This window comes from Juglans microcarpa x Juglans regia, chromosome 8D (assembly GCF_004785595.1).
Source record: "Juglans microcarpa x Juglans regia isolate MS1-56 chromosome 8D, Jm3101_v1.0, whole genome shotgun sequence".
Taxonomy (NCBI): Eukaryota; Viridiplantae; Streptophyta; class Magnoliopsida; order Fagales; family Juglandaceae; genus Juglans; species Juglans microcarpa x Juglans regia.
Genome location: NC_054608.1, coordinates 16,097,893 through 16,111,087, shown reverse-complemented (window position 1 = coordinate 16,111,087; position 13,195 = coordinate 16,097,893). Strand labels below are relative to the sequence as shown.

The window sequence follows — 13,195 nt, the reverse complement described above, 5'->3', positions numbered from 1 at the left end:
CTTCTTTCCAATTTCCATAATCATCTTGCAGCTTTTTTACATGATTCTTTTTCCTTCTATGTGATGCATTTGTATGAAATATTTCAAATTCTGATCCCCTACCTACATCTATAAAGCCTTTGATCTTTGGTGCCACATTAGTTCTTCTCTTTCCAGGCATTTCTGAACCTCTTCCCTTGCCTGTATATTAACACTCATATCAGAACAGGTAGGATCTTTTTCCTATTGTAATGAAAGCCTCATCCTTGCTGCATTAAGGTTGGTTTTGACATTTCCAAAAGTCTACTTGTTCCAACTAGCCAGTTTCATTCTCATAACATCCTGCATGCTACTCCATAGACAATTTTAGGATGTCCATACGCACCTGTAAGATACCACTCAATTCTATTGGATTCATTGCTCACAATTAGAGAATCAGCATGGTATTTAGAATAGCTCAACATAGACAAATTTATCTCCACTTTCCAAAACTAAGCTAGCCCTCCACTACAACCATCACAATCAACAGATAAACAATTTAAAAATCCTAACTGATACTTACAGTTGGCCTTCACTAAAGTTTTCAATCTAGTTTCCTGAATGAATAAGACTTCAGGGTCTTTCTTCGTAACTAAATCACGAAGGGCATAAATTCCACATGGGTTCCTAAGCCCACAAGAATTCCAACTTAGTGTTTTCATTTCTACCGACAAGGCTATGAAACAGCCACCATCGATGACTCATTTTGCATTGCCACAACACAGGTCTCATTTGAAACATGCACCTTCTGTTTTTTATGCCTCTTATTGTCAACTTCAACCTCTGGGACTTCTCTTCTCTTCCTTCCAATATTTTTCACAGCAAGCTTCTTCTTTGGACTACTTGTATCAACTCTGAGAGTTGTTCTCTTTCATCTTTGGTTTTCAACCAAAATGTTTATTGAGCTCAAATCAATAGGTGGGCTATCGTCTATAATAGGAAAAGCCTTCCTCAGGCCCAACTCATCATGACCCAAACTCAAACTACTTTCCCCGTACGTAAATCGAACCCAACATGGATAATCAAATCCCACATAATCTTCTTCTTCCTCAGTAGAGGTTTAGATGCATCCATACGTATACGAACCCGCACGAACTCCCCCCATTCCAGTTCACCTTGCTCCAAATCTACTTCCTCCACTTTGCCCAGCGCACTCCCAATCAGAGTACCCATATATTCATTTCTCGCCATTAATGGAAGATCATAGACCCTGACCCAAAATGGAGATTATGTTAAGCTAATCTGATGAAACTGCTGTCGACCATCGAACTCCTTCAATAGCACAAGTTGTTTATCAAAAGACCAGGGTTTTTCACGCAACACTATGTCTTTGTCACGTACATCTTCAAACTCCACCAATATGAGGACATGATCCAAGTCACGAAACTTAATAGTCTTCACAGGCCTCCAGATCTTTCTCATAGTTTGCTTGAAAGCTTCATTATTGTAGTATTTACCAGTGAGCAACTTCATTATCAGACATTTGCTACCTTTCGAAATAACATCTTCTATCAACCTTGACTCCACATGCAGTTCCTCTTGTTCCTGTTCCGTAAGCGGCAACTTCTCGTATAGTATTTGTAGATCATCATCCATACGTGATCACACAATCTTGTCACAGTGGAAAAGAAAGAAGAAAAGAGGAAAACCTGTACCGAGACAGTGGTAGCACCTCTACTCAGGGAAACCTAGAGATGAAAACCTAGAGACAAAGTTACTAATGCTATAACTATTTCATGGCATTGTGAGGTGTTCTGAGAATTGAAACTCTAAACTCATGATGGAGGTCGGCTGAACATGGCAGCAAGAAGAACCCTAGGGGCGCAAGAAAGGTTTGCCAAGGAAAAAAACAAAGAAAACCATTTGTCAGATGGTGGTTTTTACTATTGAGATAGTAATGTGACGAGAATCCTATGCTAGCTCTCCAAGTTGGGTAATCCTTTTGGGTCCCAAGTTTTTATTGAGTGCCTTGATGTGAAATGGGCCTTCCCTTGGGTCTTAAATTCCGAGTTGGGCTTTTAACTTTGGGCCTTACATCGGGACTTGTCTTGAACCTTTCTTTGGCCCATCTCTAATCAAGCTTGGACCATCAATTTAACCAAATTGCTAGGCCTTCTATGTATCCATCCAACCTCCATGAATTGCTATGAACAATTCCCAAACCCACTGAAGTGGCAAGTCCTCATCATGACACTTGTCATCCTTCTATTGGTCTCTTGGCAACCCATTTTCACAAAAAGTTTAATTACTCCAAAAATCTCTAAAATTCCTAATTAAGCAAATGGTGGAAGTTATTTAACCAAATTATGATTCTAAACGACTCGATTAATTTCTAAAAGCTTAATTCTCTTAAGGATCATCACTTCTACTTATAGCCAAATTCATGGTTATCATTGTCAAATTCCCAATATTTGACAATGATATCATCTTGATCTTTGTAGTTCCTGGCGGAGTGTTACATTTTTGTACAAAATCAAGCAATTATTTTGTAAACAAATTAACTAAACTTTTGGTGAACAACCCCAATTCTATCAAAGGCAAGGAGAAAGTCAAAATACATAGAAAGATTTACATAATAAAATTATGAGAACCGCTTATGAGCGGTCCGACTGATCATTAGAGAAAAACAGCCCACCTATCAGAACGTGCCACGTAATAAATCACACCACAAGAGAGAATGAACGCACACACACAAGATTAGAGGTCACATTTCGGCAAAACCCAGTGAGAAACGCACAACCCCTATCGAAACTCATCTCACTGAGACCACATCCCTTCCGTCGGATCTCTTCCGTGCACCACCACTGAAACTCATCTTCACCGAGACCATGCCATTTCTTTTGCCAAAGTCTCTGCCATCTCTTCTGTAGGAATCTCACCGAGACTTGCTCGCTGCATGCCCACACGGTCGTTCACGTTCATGGCTGACAATATTTACCCTTGTGTTGCTGAGGTATTGTCCAAACCATGATGATATTTAATTTCTCACATAATAGTATTTGAAATTTGGTAAAAAAAACTCGATGGAATTCGATTTTTTCATGATCGATTTTTGGAAGGTTGTGCATGTTTTATAGGCTATTCGATTTTTGACAGACTATTCGATTTCCATATTCTATTTTCAATTAATTTGTTACTAGGTTGGAAGCATACGGTACCAAACATTTTCGATCTACAAAAGCCATATTCCATTTTCAATTGCTTTGTTTCTAGGTTGGAAGTATTATTTGGAAGCATTTTCAATTTCTGGAATGATCAGCTCATGTAAAATTACCAAGCACATTATTCAAAAGGGAGAGAATCGAAGAGAGAGAGAATCGAAGAAGAAGAAGAAGAGAGAACCATTACTCGGTCTAGGGTTTGGGTGTAATGCCCATCTCCAAAGCCATGGTCGCAAGAGGGGGCTGGGTCTGTCCATCTCCTTGCCACAGTCACTTCTAAGGGTTCCATTTTCGCTGGCACCATCACGAGAGGGATCGTACAGGCTCTACCTTCGGAGAATTTCACGAAGTCTATTGTAAGAATGAAGGACAAAAGGTTTTCACACAGGCTCTGGCTTTGGTTATTTTAATCGTCTAATCGGGTGAGACACGGTCACAATTTTACTAAGATGAAATGCGTACGTGGCTGTAGATTATTAGGAGGCTGTTTTTAGAAGGTTATTAGCCCAACCGATCAAAAGGTTTTCTCTAAAATTATTCATGTATATTGTAGATGAGCCTAAATTAAACCCCCCCCCCCCCCCCCCCCAAATTACTTCTATAAGATATTCAATGAGAAATAAAAATACAAGTGCATTATTTTTATATCCAATAGCACAAAAGAAAAAGCCTCTCATAAGTGCAAAACTGGAGGATTCTAACTTCCAAGATCCTAGCACAAAAGTACAATATTCTTCATGTCATCATAATGTAAACCCACGACAAACATGGGTCAGTTCTTGCTCAAGTTTATCAATTTCAGCTTGAGCATTTGCTCTTTCCTTTGCATTGATATTTGACTCTAAACTTGCACTCAAACTTGATATTTGCTTCTGCAGGCTTTTAACCGGCATGCATGCATACATTCATCAATATATAATAAGAAATAATACACGACTTATTCCACGCATTAAATGATGTTGTTTAGAAGGAAAATAGTGCATATATATATTTATATATTTATAGTGTGTTAACGTCGTGTATTGTAAGCCTTTGGGCCGTGTTCCAACGACTCGAGTCTTTGAGTTTTCACCTACGAACTTAAACAAACACGAAGAGTGGGGGGCCTTGGTAGTGGTCAGGGAGTCTCCGATGCTAAAATCAATATATCTTCTTAGAAATTTGTACGTAAGCTTAGAGAGATTAGAGAGACCAGATAGAGTTCTTCATACCTGGGAATCCACTTTTATACTAGTTTTCGGTTGGAGACACCCCATCACTAACTTTGAGGAACTTATGTCATTTTCACTATTTATTTTTCAGATTCCTTTAATGCAGCATGGCTTCTAGGGTGGCATCATTAATGCGGCATGGAGTCCAGGTTGTAGTGCCATTAATGCAGCGTGGCTTCCTGACTCACTTTACCCTACGAGCATTCCTTGTTAAGCCTCTCCATGCCTGGTGTCAGGAGATTGAGGATTTTCTATATTTCTCGCCTACCTACCTGTGCAAATTCCAGAGGAAAGGGTGTTATTGGGATGGTGTTAGGGCAGCGAGTCCCATCTACCCCTACCGTTTGCTTTCTCTGTGCATTGGCTACTTCGGGGGTGGGTTTTGCTCATGGGCCAAGTACTCTACATAGGCCCACTGACTCTTTTGGAGGAGGGTCGTAGGTCTCGATTGGATTTGGTCGAACTCTCCGACTTACTTTCCCAATGGCCCCTCGTGGGCTTGCTTTAAGGACCGATAGGGGGAAAAACCCCCTTACATAGTGACTAGCACAAACCTTTCTGTGAGGCCATCAACCCATTCCATCTCTTCGGCATATCTTCTTCAGAACAATTGGGCACAATTTCAATCTCTTACCTGCTTCCTCTTTAGGAAGATTGAAGTAACGGCCCACCTCTTTTAGCGCTAACTTTCCCGCTCTTTCCCTCTGCATTACTACATAGAAATTAGAATTAGGAATAGAAAACTTCTTGAAAATGAGATTAGAGGGATGAAGAGGCAACAACCTATGCTGCAAGGGAAACCTTATCATGTGTCCAGCTTGTGGCCTCTGGTTCATTCATTGGACGTGCTCCTCTTGATATCCATTGAAAGCTCGTGAAACGCAGTATTGTGTAAAAGAAACCCAAGTAAATTTGCTAGATTACATACATATTGATGATGAATTAACCACGTCCATACTCTACTAATTTTAAATGCATGCATATGTTGAGTTAGAATATATATTCACAAGGCAGCATGTAGCGAACCAACCTGAATTCGTAGGGGATGGTTGAAAATTTAAGTCATAAAAAAGAACGTCGTCATCCCATTCTAGTCCAACACAGAGGGCTTCATAATAAGTCGCTAATGGATATGGCACCACGACATAGCCTGCTATATTTTGCTCCAAATAGTGCTTCATTAAAAACTACTTGACGTCCTCTATGCTTTCCTTACAAAAACTAATTAAATTACACTACAAGAAAGATCACTTTCACCGACGAAAGTTTTAGCGACGATATAAAAACTGTTGCTAAAGGTTTATCTTTAATGAAGAAAATTATTTTAAATTCATCGCTGATATTTCTTTTAACAATCAAAATTGTACCGTCATTTCTATTGGTCGCAAATACATTAGCAAAAAAATTTCCCGCCAAATGAGAAAGTAATTGTGATTATTAGCAACGACTATAATCGTCGCTAATAATCTTGATGCAGTAGAATATTGCCAACTTGTTGCACTTTGTCATAAATAATAAGTTTAAGTGAAATTGTGATTTTTTGTCAGTTTTAGTCTAATAATCAACTTTTTGCGACCCAATTTATCTTCATAAAAGATAATGTTTTAGTGACGATATAAAACTCATAGCTAAATGTTTATTTTCAGTTACATAAGTGGGCAAATTTTCCACCAAATGAGAAGGCAAGATTGACAACAATTATAGAATTAGCAATGATTGCAATCGTCGCTAACGATCTTGCTATAGTTGAGTATTGCCAACGAGTTGCATTTTCTCAGAAATAATTTCTTTTTTATAGGTAAACGATATTTTGTCCTAAATAATAAGTTTTAGTGAATATATGATTTTTGTCTGTTATAGTCTAATCATTTATTTTCGCAAAAGGTAATGTTTTAGGTAGGATATAAAACTCAGAGTTAAAGATTTATCTTCAATGAGAAAAACCTTAAATTCATTGTTGATATCACTTTTAATGACCAAAATTGTACCGTCATTTATATTGGTCGCAAATACATTAGCAGGAGAAATTCCCACCAAATGAGAAAGTAATTGAGATGACAATTATAGAACTAGTAACAACTATAATCATCACTAATAATCTTGTTACAGTAGAGTATTGCTAACGAGTTGTATTTTGTCATAAATTATAAGTTTTAGCAAAACTATAATTTTTTGTCAATTATAGTCTAATAATTGACTTTCTGCTACCCAATTTATCTTCACAAAGGGTAATATTTTAGCAACGATATAAAACTCGTAGTTAAGGATTTATCCTCAGTGAGAAAAACTTTTAAATCCGTCATTGTTATCACTTTTAACAACAAAAGTTGTACCGTCATTTATATTGGTCACAAATACATGAGCGGACAAATTTCCCGCCGAATGAGAAAGTAATTGAATTATATCTCTATCTCATATAAATGGAAAAGTAAAACTAAAAGAAAATGAGTCTGCCACTTATATGAGACATAAGAGCAATGTATAAAAAAGGTGTGTATGACCTTTATAAGGGGCTCATGCGCCACACAACGTAAACACAGGAGAAAGAAAAACTACTACACTCATTGTACAGTGAATTAAGGAGGATGGTGAAAAACTAGAGTTTCTTTTTCTATCTTTGATAATAACTTAATTATGCATAATTTTATCATTTAAATGAAGCATTATCATAACTCTGTACTATTAATTCTTATTATGTTTTTATTAGTCTTGAGATATGTATTTATTTTTTATAGGATTTAATAAAAAGATAAACTTAATTTGGATGTTAACATAAAAGGAAGAAATGAAAAACAATGGAGAAAAAGAAGGTTGGGACTGGGAGCACGGAACTTAAATGTTGACTCGATGATAAGAAAAAGGATAAAATAAAAGAAGCAAACGTGAAAGAGGCGTGATGGGACACTCAAGGAAAGGAAAAAAAAAATAAAGATGGCTTGCCAAAGTATGAAACATAAAGGATTCCAATAGATAAATAGACCAATTTCAGCCAAAGATGGGAAACAATCACTCTGCATGCCGAATGAAACCCAACGAAAAAAATATGGTTGAGCTACACACAGGAGTATTACGGATTTGAGAGAAGAAAAATTAGGGTTCTATAACTACGTTTACGTTTCATGGTATGTAATTTTTATTTTTCTATACTTTCTTTTAAATATTATTTTGATATTTATTTACATTCAAATTTTAGAATTTATTTTTATCAATATGTATGTCTAGCTAAGTTTTCAAATAAGTTTGAGGATGAAACCTCATTAATGATTACATAGCAGTATTATTTAATTTTTTCCCCAATTATTTATGTGTTCAACGATCTATTGTTCTTGCTTCATATTAATTGAGAGATAAAGTTCTTGATATGATACAGAATAAACGTTTTTCTCATGATACAGGATAATCTTAATCAATTGAGAGCCTAGTTTATAATTTTGTCAAAAATAAAATCTTATATATATATATTTTTTTAATAAAACATACTGCATTCATTAATAGCGGATATTAGAACTTTGACTTGAAACATATATAACAAACCAACTATGACATTAATAGTTCCCCAATACACAGTATTGACATGGTCTAGTCAATGCTGCAAATCTTTACAGACCATCTTCTGAGAGACAGCACAACTTTGTCCAAGACAGAGTTTACAAACTCCATATTTTGTATAAGACGGAATAGAGGATACAATCTATGGACAAAAGTCCAAGAGACTATGTATTTTTGTTTTTATTTTTCTAAAACAAAAAACATAACAGAAATTAAAGATACATCGGAAAAAAGGAATTACATTTTGCAAAGACATAGAACCGAATTTTCAACCTTGGAGGAAAAAAAGACAAACAAAGTGACTATGATGGTGGGTGGTGGCCCATGGGAGTATGGTGGTCAGTCAAGTTTGAAGTAACCGATAGCCCTAGACCCAGAAAAGCCGCGCTTGGTGGCAGAAGAGCACCCTTAGCGGTGGTGCGTGAATTTCATGGGCCCACTTTGGACCACATGTGTGGCTCACTCACAGCACTGTTCAACAAAATTCTTCGCCCATCTGAAGGATCAACGCCGAAATCTTATATCTTTTATGATTTGTTTTAATAGATACAATTGATGATTTGATTTTATATCTTTGAGCGAACAAGAACATGCATACTTTAGATATTTTCTTAAAAAAGGGTTTCAATGATGCCATTTTCCATGATAACAAGATTGAATTCTAGATTTTCATGTAGATGTTCGAGAAGAATCAATTTTCATAAATATATTATTATGAAAAAATAAGATGGATTCCAAAACCTTAGTTGATTCTTCCATTAATAGTTTATTCATTTTTTAAATTAATTTGAACCTTTAGAATTGATTTTAGTTCTTTCATTGTGATTAGTTTATTAAATTAATTATTTCTTAATTTGTTTAATTGATTATTTAGTTCTTAATTTCTTGTTTTATTTTAAAACTTATCTTTTGAACTATATTAGAATTTATTTGGTTTATATTTAATTGGTTTTTTACATTTTTACAAGTCCCTGTTGGTTCGACCTCGTTCTTGCTAAAACTATATTTCAGTATGATTCATGCACTTGCGAGTACAATTAAAATTTTACAACAGATGTGATTTTTAAGAACATGTCTGTCTGAATTCTTAACTATGGTTGCAAGTGAAACCTTATTATTATCAGAAGGGGAGCAGTTGGATTCCAAAACCACATCAGTTGGAATATTATTATCAGAAGGGGAGCAGTTGGAACCTATTGATAGAGTGAATATAACCGAGCCGGATCTGGCGTATCATAAGGGATTTACCCTTTCTATTGATTCCTGCAGATTGGATCAAAAACAATTCTTGAATGAGGTATTCAACTCCAGGGATGAATCGAAAAAGAAATCTTTATTGGTTCTACCTCCTATTTTTTATGAAGAGAATGAATCCTTTTATCGAAGGATCAGAAAAAAATGGGTCCGGACCTCCTGTTTCGCTTTGATCATTCGACTGTCTGCCGAGTGAAACGGTTCCTCGCTAAAGAAAACCAAAGTTCCAATACAACCAAAGAAAGAGATAGATCACACATCTTGGCCAAATGCCAATCCTCCTAGTTTGAAAGAGAAAAAGAGTGGAGTTTCGAGGAAGGATCCTCTCCTTTCAGGAGAGCTCTACTTCGTCACCTCTCACATGTTCAATCTTTTTTTCTTATTGTGCATTTCCCGTATTATCGTCTTGGTTCTTTTTTTCTTCAGATTGCTTTTCTTTTTGTATTTTGTTATTAAAGAAAAATTTGGAATATGGGATTCCCTTTCTTTCATTGGAACTTTCTGTGTTCTGCCTAGTGAGAGCCAACTTCTAAATTCTTATCTGAATCTTCCTTATTCAGTTACCATTGCTCAATCTGCTCTATAAGAGCAGAGGATCCGAAGGAGAAAAGGAAGAAGACCCTACTGACGGAGGGGCTCTTCCTCAGAATGACGATGTGTGAGTTTTCATTGGAGGGATGAAGAAAGTTGGCCAAGGTCATAAGGTAAGGTAAGCTTGTTGACTCAAGAACTCATTCTCTTTTGGCCTTCGCAAACAAAGAGTTTGGTTGTAATGCCAGCCTGGAAGTGATTCGCTACTAAGTCGGGTAGCGGCCGCCTATTGTAGAATCGTCGATAACCTGGCTGCCACTATCATGTGTGTAAAGACTGACTGTATAGGCATACTGGAAACCGTTTGGCAAGTCAAGGGACCCTGGAATCCGCCCCTTAGCTATAACGTTCCAGAGTCATGCAGAACAGACACTAACCGTTCTCCAATTACTATTAATTAATTGGACCTTCAAGGAACGAGTAGAGTACAAAAACGAAAGATTCGAGTCACCCTCCGAGCTAGGGAGATATTCAAAAAGGCCGTAGCAAGGAGACTTTAACAGACCTTCCTTATTTATGAACTTAACTTGTAGTGGAGATAGAACATATAAACCAGAAACTCTTTTTTGTTTAATAACAGCTAATCGGTTGCGAGACAGACTATATTCAAGATCATCAGTCAAATCTTGATAGATAAAGTCAATATCAGCTGACAGCTGCACAAGTGAACATTCTACAGTACAAAAAGATCTACTCCTAGGAATATATGATATTACGTATAAACTACTATTATAAAGTGTGCTAACTCCAATCATAATCATCCTATAACTGTACATTAATTGCACCAGAAACGTTAGGAACTAGACCGACAACTAGAAAGAAAGCTACCATCAAACCTAAACCTACCTCTTTGCCGGAAAAGTAAGAAAGTCAAGTGCTAACGTGCAGCTCCCATTCCGAATCCAAGAGAAAGCCTAAGAGAAGACCATGCTACCATTAAGCATGCTACCAGTCCTAGCTGGCACCGAAGCCAAGGGAAAGCATTTGAACAAGAGGAATGAAAGAAGAGCTTATTCGTATTCAATGCTAGCCGAGACCCAATTTCTCAAAAGGGTCAGTGGAGTTGCAGCATGCAGTTTCTGATGCTACAGAACAGTCTGTGCCTGTTGCAGACTCACCATATGTTTTATTCTCCGCTCATAAGGTATTGAAACAGAAGAAACTGGCTATATTCTTTTCTTTTACGCCATGAAAATGGGATAGATAGAAGGATATAGATCACTACTGCCAGTGGACGGATTTGACACCCAGGATATAGCAGTTACAAGCACGAAATTTAGCAAGGGCAAAGCTTCTACGGCAGCTTCCCCTCATCTAGTCGTCGGCCTTCCCCAGCCCCCCTTCGTCACTTCTGGCTAAGCATCTTTCGGCGGAGGAAAGGAGGCGACTAGTCGCTTCTGGCGAAGCTGCGAGCCTACCCTTCTCAAGCCTACTAAAATAGCTTACGCTTACCAAGCCTAGTATACTAAAATAGGGCTATAGCAAGCAAGCTTTCCCCCTTTGTTTGTTGTGGGTTGCGCCTCACCGCAGGCACTGAATGAATGAAATGAGTGGAGACCTTCCTTCCCCTTGAAAATGACCAAGAACTTCGTTGCCACTAGTGGCGAAGACAAATTCTACCATCCCACCCAAAAACCACTCGGAGCCTAAAGAGAAGAGAGTTCAGTCTACAAGAAGCTGGCAGAGCGTTATCCAGTTCAATGGTCAGGGAGCTACTGGCAGTTTGAAGCCTTCCTATGCGGGGGCAGTTAAAGGGCTTTCTTTGGCTCCTGGAACCAGCTCAGGTTCACCCTTGGTTCCTCCTTTTGCTCTTGAATTTTTCTAGCCTTGTATTGAGGAGAGTAGAGTGAAAGTGAAGCCCCAAAAGGGCATCACTGTGGAGGGTTGTTCAGTCTGGAAATTCACTTTGGTTGAGCGAACTCCTCTATCGTGTTGCATTTCCTCTGCCGGCGTAGCTGCACCCTCTCGATCCATCGTACTGGAGCGATCCGAGAAGAACGATTAGGATCATATTCTATCCTTTCTACAATGCCCATAGACGAAGTGCTTCGTTTCAGATCAATTCTTCGCTGCAATCGCTTCGATCCACCCCCTCGGTGAAAAACCGTAATACGCCCTGAGGAATTCCTACCAGCAGACTTTCCTGTACTCAAAGTGAATTGTCTAAGTGCTCCCCCTCTTGGCTTTGTCTCATTGTCTATCTCGTAATCATTCGGCGCGTCGAGGCACTTCTTCGATGGTCCCCGTCCGCCCGGTTTATGAGCCCCTTTCCGATTCCCTCACCCAATCTCATGAGAAGCAAGCCTAGCAGGCCCTGCCTTAACCTGTCCCCAGACAGCCAGCCCTCACCAGGCTGCTGGCATTGCTAAATGCTCCGCCACGAAGCAAGCTCTCCCGAATACGACAGATGCGGAAGTGGCTAAAGAAGTCGGAAGAATAAAGTAGTTGGGCAACTGTATGCACGAGGGTTCATTATTAGTATTCTGGGAATTGGCAACATTGACAGAAAGAGGAAGAAAAGGAGGTAGGAATACACTTTTTTAGGTGCAGCTATACTAAAGTAAGTAGTCGGCCTAACCTTCGGTTCCCGTAACCAAGTTTTTCTTTCTCACTACTTATGTACTTTTTCTTACTTAATCCATACTTTTGGACTTTTTCTGAAGTGTGGGGCAAAGCAAAGGGCGCCCTCTACTTCTACTTCTAACTAAAGGCGAACAGCCGGCATTGCAAGCAAATAGAGAGCCCCCGCCCGTTTGAGTCGTTGCGAGCCGGAAAGCGTACCGGCAGTTTGAGTCGTGAAAGGGCCGCTTGCTTAATTATATTATTCTAATTAATAATAGATATATAATATTCTATATATCTATAAACAATAAGAAAATCAAAAAGAAAATATATAAAATATATATAAACAAAGAAAATCATTTTTTTTTATCCAATTGTTCATTCCTGGGAAGAGGAAAAAGCAGATAGAGCAAAGGCCTCCTCTTTCCTTCCCGAGGTGAGCGAATTGCATGTAGCGATCCGTAGGGGCTTATAGTTTAATTGGTTGAAACGTACCGCTCATAACGGTTATATTGTAGGTTCGAGCCCTACTAAGCCTACCACCCCCTTCTCTTCACCTGATACAAGGCAGTCGAAGTCCCCGCCACCCTGCAGATCTCAATCTAGCGACGGCACCTGGAACCACACTGCTGCCGCTGCCCTTCGTTCACTAATGATCTAATAATCTCACCATTTTCTAGTAATTCGCGCGAACGCGCGAGGGACTATCCTTTCTATCGCTTGCGCTTGCTTTTCACTCTCAAGACAACGGTCTCTCTCTTCTATAAAGCGAAGCAAAGCGCATGGCGCTGAAGTGAAGAAAGCTCAATAAACACACACGAACACGATGCAGGGCATAGCATAAATGAG

The 13,195-nt window shown here is 38.5% G+C and overlaps 1 long non-coding RNA gene across 1 annotated transcript; it reads right to left on the bottom strand.

The window, feature by feature from the left end:
* Positions 1–311: 311 nt before the first annotated feature.
* On the bottom strand, positions 312–11,473 carry LOC121242895. The gene is made up of 3 exons (XR_005936002.1): positions 11,050–11,473; positions 7,064–7,069; positions 312–321 (listed from the first exon to the last, which is right to left on the bottom strand). It is a non-coding gene; the product is annotated as an uncharacterized LOC121242895 (long non-coding RNA).
* Between the last annotated feature and the right edge of the window lie 1,722 nt (positions 11,474–13,195).